At 45.6% G+C, this 8,625-nt stretch overlaps 1 protein-coding gene across 1 annotated transcript in view; it reads left to right on the top strand.

The window, feature by feature from the left end:
• The first annotated feature begins 903 nt into the window (after positions 1–903).
• Abca1 (ATP binding cassette subfamily A member 1) overlaps positions 904–8,625 on the top strand; it is a 142,410-nt gene continuing 134,688 nt past the window's right edge. The window contains exon 1 of the mRNA XM_004656977.2: positions 904–970. The gene's annotated coding sequence lies outside the window, so the exon portion shown is untranslated. The remainder of the gene's footprint in view (positions 971–8,625) is intronic.

Raw genomic sequence — 8,625 nt, 5'->3', positions numbered from 1 at the left:
GAGCTCTGGGCCACTTTTTGCTGGGGGGGGGGGGCGTTTGACATCTTTCTCAGTTTAGAAAAAGATGAAGCAAGTCTCTCTTCATTGGTCCCTCAGACTGCGGAAAGCCAAGGCTGGGAATCTCTATGGCTTTGTTGTTGGTTGTTCACTTACTGAAAATCAAATTCAAGGTTTGAAATCATCTTCAAGGTTTGAGGCAGAAACTAAAAGCCAAGAAGGTGTTATTTACAATGTCCACTTCCCTCCATCCCCCCAAATCTAGGTCTTTGAAAGAAAGAGACATACTAAGGGGCTGGGGGCGGCCTGATGGGTGTCTGCCTTCAGCTCTCCTCCCCCATCTCCAGGGCTGAGTAAACTAACAAAGGGGGAAAAAAAAGAAGTGGAAAGCACAGTTTAGAGGAAGCAATTTCCAGTCTCCCTGTGCTGCCGGGAAGGGAAGGCGGACTAGAGTCCCTGGCGCAGATCGGGCCTGGAGTGTCCTGTTGGCTCACGGGGCCGAGGCTGGCAGGTCAGGGCCGGGGTTGCTGCAGCGGCCCCGGGCCCCCAGTGCCAGCCTGGGCCGCCCCTGGCCAGCTTTGCCCGGAGCGGCGCCGCGTCGCCGGTTTAAGGGGCGGGCCCGGCTCCACGTGCTTTCTGCTGAGTGACTGAACTACATAAACAGCGGCCGGCGGGGGGCGGGGGAAGAGCCGGGGAACTGCATTTGACCGGCAGTAACCCCAGCGCTCTGCACAGCCGAATCTATAAAAGGAACTAGTCGCGGCAAAAGCCAGCAATTCCGAGGGCGAGGGAGCGAGCCGAGACCCACAGCCTCGTCCCGCCGGGTGCCCAACGCAGCGCCGGGCAGCACCGCCGCAGAGCCCGCGCGCGCACTGCCGTCCGGGGGGCGCTCCGCTCGGCGCTTCTCCGAGCCCCGGCTTCTGGCCGCCCCTTCCCCGAGGGAAACAGACGCCCGCGCCGGAGTGGAAAACAGGTAAGAGGTTCTCCAGCGACTTGGACTTAATTGTTTTGTCTGGGGACCACGGAAACATCGGGAAGCGCTCGTGGCAGGACTTTGGGGTCGACCTCCGCCTCCGCCTCACCTTCGCACCTCTGGTCGTACCAGCGGGGCGGGCACGGCGTCGATGCGGAGAGGATGTGGGCGCACCGCGGCCACCCTGGGACGCGGTGCTGCAGCGGGGGCTTGCTCCCTGGGGACCTCGGGAGCATCTCCGGGTTTGGACACCCAGGCACGGTGCCTCCCGTGCGCATTGGGATCCAGGGCTCCTGGGTGTGCTGGGGGCGCTGCTACTCGGGTGGGAAGTATGGGGGAATCCCCCGCGAAGTGCCTCTCTTTGTTTGGTTAGCGTCAGAATCTCTGGAAGCCCCTCTGGCTACAAGTCGGTCTGAACCCACAAAGGCCAACTCCCAGACCCCACCCCATTATTCACACTAGTTTGTGTTCGGCTCTGCCATGGGCATCAGGAACGGGAGAGGCGCGTCCTTATTCCCAGAGAACGGGAGTTGGAAGTGTCCCAAACAGGGTCCCTGGTGCCGTGGCTGGCTGAAGTCGTGGGGCTTTGACCCCGGGGTCCTGTCTACAGACTCATTGGGCTCCCTGGAGTCGCTGCGCTGGCGTTGGGCGAGGGATGAGTTTTGGTTCTAAAGTCAGAAAACTTGAGAGAGCCTGCCGAAGCCCCCAGCTGGGGTGCCCGTTCCCCCTCACCTCCGGCCCCATCTCTGTACCTACGGCTTGTTCGTTCCTGGGCCAGCTTCTGGCAGGGCACGGGTTGGAGAAGCTGGGACGAGGTGGTGCAGCCGAATGACCGCGAGTAACCCTGGCGGGCGGCGCAGAGCTGCTGTCGGGCTGCTGGGCCGAGCTCCGCCGCCCGGGCTGGGGGCAGGGCGCGCGCCCCTGGAGACTGGCCCGCAGCGCCTCCTGGCCGCGTGGCCGAGGTATGGGCCTGTGGCGGGCGTGCGGCTGGCCGGACTGCTGGGTCAGACTCATCCCACTCGGGTTTCCATTGTGATTCCAGAGAAGATTGGTGGTTGTAGACTGGGAGGTACCCTGGGGTTCGAGGGAGTTCGCTCATGTTTGTTTCTCCTTCTTGTCTTTTCTTTTTTTTTGTTTTTCAGTGCGTTTCCGAACTCCTAGACCATTGCTAGGTTCTAGGGCATCAGCCGGTGCCAGGGTTGTGTGGCTGTGTGTTCTTTTTTTTTGCCAACCTTTAACAGAAAGAGGGGGAGAAAAACGATTAAACACGAAAAAGAAAGGAGGAAAAAAAGTATCCTGCCCTAGAAGTCATTGGCTTTTCCCATTTGGAACACTGGTATCATCAATATTTTAAAATCCAGTATTTTTCAATGGCACCCCACAATGGAAGCGGGTGGGACAAATACTCATACAACAGAGGACAGATTTGATATTAAAAAAGAAAAGCTGGGCTGGAGAGATGGCTTAGCGGTTAAGCGCTTGCCTGTGAAGCCTAAGGACTCCAGTTCAAGGCTCGATTCCTCCAGGACCCACGTTAGCCAGATGCACAAGGGGGCGCACGCATCTGGCGTTCATTTGCAGTGGCTGGAGGCCCTGGCACGCCCATTCTCTACCCCCCCCCCTCTGCCTCTTTCTCTCTCTGTCGCTCTCAACTAACTAAATAAAAATGAACAAAAAAATTTTTTTTAAAAAGAAAGAAAAGCTTGGGCTGGAGAGATGGCTTAGCGGTTAAGCGCTTGCCTGTAAGCCTAAGGACCCCGGTTCGAGGCTCGATTCCCCAGGACCCACGTTAGCCAGATGCACAAGGGGGCACACGCGTCTGGAGTTCGTTTGCAGTGGCTGGAAGCCCTGGTGTGCCCATTCTCTCTCTCTCTGCCTCTTTCTCTCTCTCTGTCTGTTGCTCTCAAATAAATAAATAAAATAAACAAAAAAATTTAAAAAAAAGAAAAGCTTGTGGGCTTGGATGTAGCTCAGTGGTAGTGCTTGCCTGGCATGCACAAGCCCTGGCATTCTATCCCTCCCACTTAAAAACAAACTTCCCTGGTGATCAGCATAGGCACTTCCATTTCTTTCTATGGCTCAATCCTCACCGCCCACAAAGAACACCTGACAACCTAGCAGAGTTTAACTGGCTCTTTTGCAATAATAGTTTGGAACTTAGACTCAAGTTTTGATCTTTTCAGCCAAAGTTTAGATGCCAACTAAAAAAGAACTTGAGCGGGGTGTGGAGGCGCACGCTTTTAATCCTGGCACTTGGGAGGCAGAGATAGGAGGAATTCTGTGAGTTCGAGGCCACCCTAAGACTACATAGTAACTTCCAGGTCAGCCTGAGCTAGAGGGAGACCCTACCTCAAAAAACCAAAAAATTAAAAATAAATAAATAAATAAATAAATAAAAATTAAATTAAAAATAACTTGATTTTTTCCCTCTCCCATTTTTTTCATCCTATTTACCTTAGTCCTACCACAAAACAATGGATATTTACTATTGTTCATATCCTTCTTTTGAGAAACTTCTTTCACATCAATTCAGTGTGAAAGCATAGAGAGTACTCCTAAGTGGATAGTATAAGAATTGTCAAGTACAAAGTTAACGTTGCCAGACTGTTTCCTAAGTGCTCTCAGAAGTCATTGACATGAGAATTTAAGGGAAACATTTGACATACATAGCAAATCCATATCTACTTGAGAACAAATGGTAGAATCAGGGGAAGCAGAGAAGGTCTTCAGGCTTTGTGATGATGCTGTCACCATTTGAAATAAGAATTGCTACCATAGTCAGAAAAATTCAGGAGGCACTTGGAAATGTGGTGGTGCAGAGACCTGACTGTGCCTTGGACATCTGTGAAGTGCGGGTCTGTCCTGCAGTATTTGAGCATTTGAAAGCTCAACGCTTGTATTTCAGTTCATCTGAATGGGCCCTGGGCACATTTTGGCTATAGCACTGGGACAGGAAAAGAGCCATTGGGATATAGTACTTTTCAGTCTTTGCTCAGGAAGTCAAATGCAAACATTATTAAAAATGAATGCAACTGAATGAAACTTAGCAACTCAACTGTTTGTTATCTGTGGTAGTACTTGCTGTATTTGGAAAGGAGCTGGAATATTTTTCATTGTTCTTTTTTTTTTAGAGATCTTCTCCCTCATAAATCAGGGTGCTTATGTTTGTCTATTTGCAGTGATTAAAGACAAGTTAGAACTTTGCTTATGCAAATGTTAAATGGACAATGTCTTAAAAATTTTTAATTATGACCATTTGGGATATCTAGGAAATACCCAAATGCATGTTGTTTTTGAATTTCTTGAACACTCAAATCTAAATACATTCATATTCCCAGTCTGCATATTAAATAAGTAATGGAATTATAATGCTCCTGTGGTCAATTATCTCAGCATCAAAATTTAAAAGATCATTCAGAGTGCTTGTTTTGATCTAGTTGTGTCTACAGTAAAAACTGAGAACATCTTTACATCTGCAAATGGAAACACCTTGAATGCCAGAGTCATTGCAGTTTTTATTTAATAGACACTCACATAACACTATATGCCAAGTCCTGTTCTAAGTTAATCTTTACAACAGGCTAATCTATTATGCCTGTTACTTAGAGTAAGCTGAGAGGCTATCTAATTTACCCCTGACCACACACCTTGCAAGTGTCAGAGCTTAGGTATGCATACAATTCCAGAGGTCTTTTACTCCCACACTGAGGATTTGGTGCAAGTTCAGCTGTGTGAGCCGGGGACTTCGAAGGCTGCTCACCCTGTTGTGTGCATTCGTCTGCTGTCATCCTTATCCGAGAGACAGCCCCTTTCTTACTTCCTTGGGATTCTTTTCTGGGTTGAGACCTTTCTTGCATAGGGATTGCAACGCTATGGAATGAACAGACAGTAACATTTGCTAACTCATTTTTAAAATGTGGTTTTAAAGGAAAATAACACCGTTTCAATTTTATTTGTGAGTAGCTTGTGGTTGCGAACTGTGTTTCCTGTGTGATGTACACAGTAGGAGATGGAATGGCAGTATTTGCCTCAACAACATGAGCCATAAGAACAACCACAGCAGCAACAGTGGGCAGAAGAGAATGTTTGTTTAGTTGTTAACCCTAACGCTGATGATTTTTTCCTAGTTATTATACAATATGACTCTTACTTGGCCTATCCCTAATTAGCTTATGGACCTTTTGTAATAAGCTTTGCTATTTCTGCTGTTACTGTCAGAAGAGATATTGGCTTTAGCTTCTTTGGTTTATTTTCAAATTATTTCTTGTGGTGAAAATCAGATAGGGAGTTGCTTTTCTCATCAGTTGACGCAGCAGGTCAGAAATCAAAGCTGAGCCCACACTTCTCAACAAACAGTTATGCTTTGCTGTTTGCTCTGCTGAGGGCTGTTGAAGGGTTGTCCTAGAACTGAGCTCATTCTCCAGGGGATCCACTGGTCATGGGTATAGTTTCTCTCTTTAGAGGAGGGGAAACTGAGTTATAAACAGGTTGTAAATAGGGAAGCTGAGCTGTAGCCTAAGGATTTCGGCATGAATTAACCAATTTGGGGCCAGAAGCTTTGTCAGAATATCAGTTTTGACAAATGAAATAAGAAAATGACAAAAAGTGGTTCTTCTTTTTAATTTGCATATTTTCACTTGAATGGAGTTCCCTTGAATAATTAACCAACAGAGGTGTCACTGGGAAGGTATATTTTTACAAATACATGAAGTTAAGGGTAAAAATCCCAGACACAAAACAGGGTCTTTGGGTGCTCTGCATTCTGCAGAGTGCATGAACACTGTCACCACACAGTGCAGTTATGTAGACAATGGGGCATCATGTTTGAGTCCTACAACAGTTCAGAATCCTATCTTTTTTGTTTTCAGTTTTGAAAACAGAACTTCAATACAAAAAAGACCTTATAGAATGTTACCCTCCTCATGAAAGTCACCTGGACTTACATGTCCTCCCCCAAACTGACTTAAAATTAATGCTCCTCTTCCTCCTACTCTCAAAGGACAGGTTGGTAGATTCCTCATATCATGTGTTGAGTTTCAAAGCTAGAGTTGACAGTGGTGGGTCTTTGTCTAAAGAGGTCTTTGACTTACGATCCCCTCTCTTCATCTTTCTTCTCTTAATATGGCAATCAGAATTGCTGACTTGAAAGTGTCAATAGAGTGGAAACTTCATGTTTGCTTCCTGTATTCTAAGAGTCCTTCAGAAGAATGGAATAATTACAGAAAAGCATTAGAAAGAAAATTATATGACTTGTAGCTATTGCTAAGGTTTGGGTTATGGCAGATCAATAATATTTACATTATTTAGGTTGGATGACTCTGAGGAGAAAATCAACTCTAGTCACCCAGTTTCATTTCCCCTTTGGAGCAGCTGTGATTTATTTAACAGGCATAATTTCATTCTATGTTAATTTTGCTCTTATATTCATGCTCATTTTCAAAATTATTTTATTTTTTATTTGGAAAGAGAGAGAGAGAGGGAAAGAAAGAGAGGGGAAGAGAGAGAGAGAGAGAGAGAATAGGCACACTAGGGCCTCTAGCCACTGCAAACGACCTGCAGACACATGCGTCACTTTGTGCATTTGGCTTTACATGAGTACTGGGGAATGGAACCCAGTATGGCAGGCTTTGCAAGCAAGTGCCTTTAACTACTGAACCATCTCCCTCACCCCTGGTATTTGTTTTAAACTGGTGTTTTGTTATATGCCAAATTCCAAGAAGAAGTTGGAAGCCAAAGCAGTTGATCTGCCAAGTCTTGAAGTCAAGATGTTTTCTGATAGCTGCTATTTTTTTTCTGTCTTTTTTTTTGAGACTGAGTATCATATAGGTCAGGTTGGCCTTGAACTCTTAATCTTCCTGCCTGTACTTCACAGGTGCTGGTATGACAGGTATGTTTAGCATATGACATGTCCAAGGTGAATATTTCAACAGTTGATCCACTTAAGAAAGATTCCTTTGAAGCCACTTTGAGAAGACTTGTTTAGCTCTTTACAAATAAGCAAATGTACAGGAAGTCCTAGACCCATGTTCTCATGTCCCATGTATGGTTGAAGACTAAAACAAACATGAAATGTGGAAGATGAACGTGAGCCGTAATGTAATGCAGTATGTGATTTGGGGCTGTAGGGGACAATACTCGGGATGTATCACGGATAAGAGTGAGGATGGAGGAAAAGATGATGGGAGGAAAGGAAGGCTAAAAGCTGTTAAAATTGCCTATTTATCTACAGTGAGCAGATGAAGACAAACCTCTGTACTGATTTCCATAGTGACTGGACTAATTAATGTTCCCATGAGTACTGTACAAGGGTTCCCTTTTGTCCACATTCTTACCAGCATTCATTGCTACTTATTTTCTTTCTTTTATACTATTTATTTATTTGCAAGGAAAGACACACACACACACACACACACACACACACGAGGTGGTGAAGGGGAGGGGACAAACCCGGGCCTCTTGTCACTGCCAACAAACGTCAGACGCACATACCCTTTTGTGCATTTGGTTTTATGTGGGTACTGGGGAACTGAACCTGAGTTGTCTGGCTTTGCAAGCGAACACATTTAACAGCAGAGACATCTCTCCAGGCCAATTATTTATTTTCTTAATGATTGACATTTTTGACTGGGTTGAGAAAGAATCTCAATGTGGTCTTTGTTTACATTTCTCCGATATCTAGTGAGGTTGAATATTGTTTCATATGCTAGTCAGCTTCACTTTGCTGGGATGACCTTCCAAACCAGACACAGTTTATGGGAGGAACAGAAGCTTACAGATCCAGGGGAAGTTCCATAATGGCAGAAGAAATTGTCCCCCTTTCTCAAGTCCGTACAGAGAAATGACCCTAGCGGCCTCATATGCAAGCACACACACTCCAGGAACCCCAGGCAGCGCTTAAGCACCCTGCATATCTGAGGCTGGCATTCACATTTACTCCCAGTGACACCTTAGGGTGGGTACCTCCAGCCAGGTAGCTGGAAATTCAAGAAGCTTTAATAAAACTCCTGAATCTATTGCTGGGACATTCATTCAAACCACCACATATGTTTATTGGCTATGTGAACTTCATCTTTTGAGACCCTCTGTTAATTTAATTAGCCAATTCATTGACCAGACTGTTTGGTTTTGTTGTTCTTCAGGGATTTTTTTTTTTTTTTTGAGATCATTGTGTATTGCAGATATTATCTTCTATCACATGTATAACTGAGATTTTCTTCCATTTTGTAGGCGCTTCACAGGATTGTTTCCTTGGCTATGCAGAAGCTTTTTAATTTCATGATGTTCCATTAGTGAATCATTGGCATTATTTCCTGAGAAACTGGACAGAAACAATGCTTTTAAGATGAAATTAACTTCATCAGCAAGTATCTATTAAATAGCATGTGCCATGGAAAGAATGAAGTTCTGGGCAAATGTGAAAAGATTGAAAAGACAAAAAACAATGACCAAAAAAGCAAACAAGTGAACTTAAGGGTCTTGTCACCGTTAGTGACCTCTCCAGTTTGGCAGTCAAGTCTTTCTCAGATAAGCCTTGCGTCTGTTTCGCTAGTGGTGTCCCACGTGATAAGACTATGCCTAGTTTTCGCACGATAGTGATTGGCATATGGTAACTGTTAAATGAATCTCCTTCCACGGTCTTTATCATTTCTCTGACT

Source organism: Jaculus jaculus, chromosome 1, assembly GCF_020740685.1.
Source record: "Jaculus jaculus isolate mJacJac1 chromosome 1, mJacJac1.mat.Y.cur, whole genome shotgun sequence".
NCBI lineage: Eukaryota > Metazoa > Chordata > Mammalia > Rodentia > Dipodidae > Jaculus > Jaculus jaculus.
The sequence above is the reverse complement of the archived record's forward strand: the minus strand, read 5'-3'. Positions and strand labels throughout refer to the sequence as shown.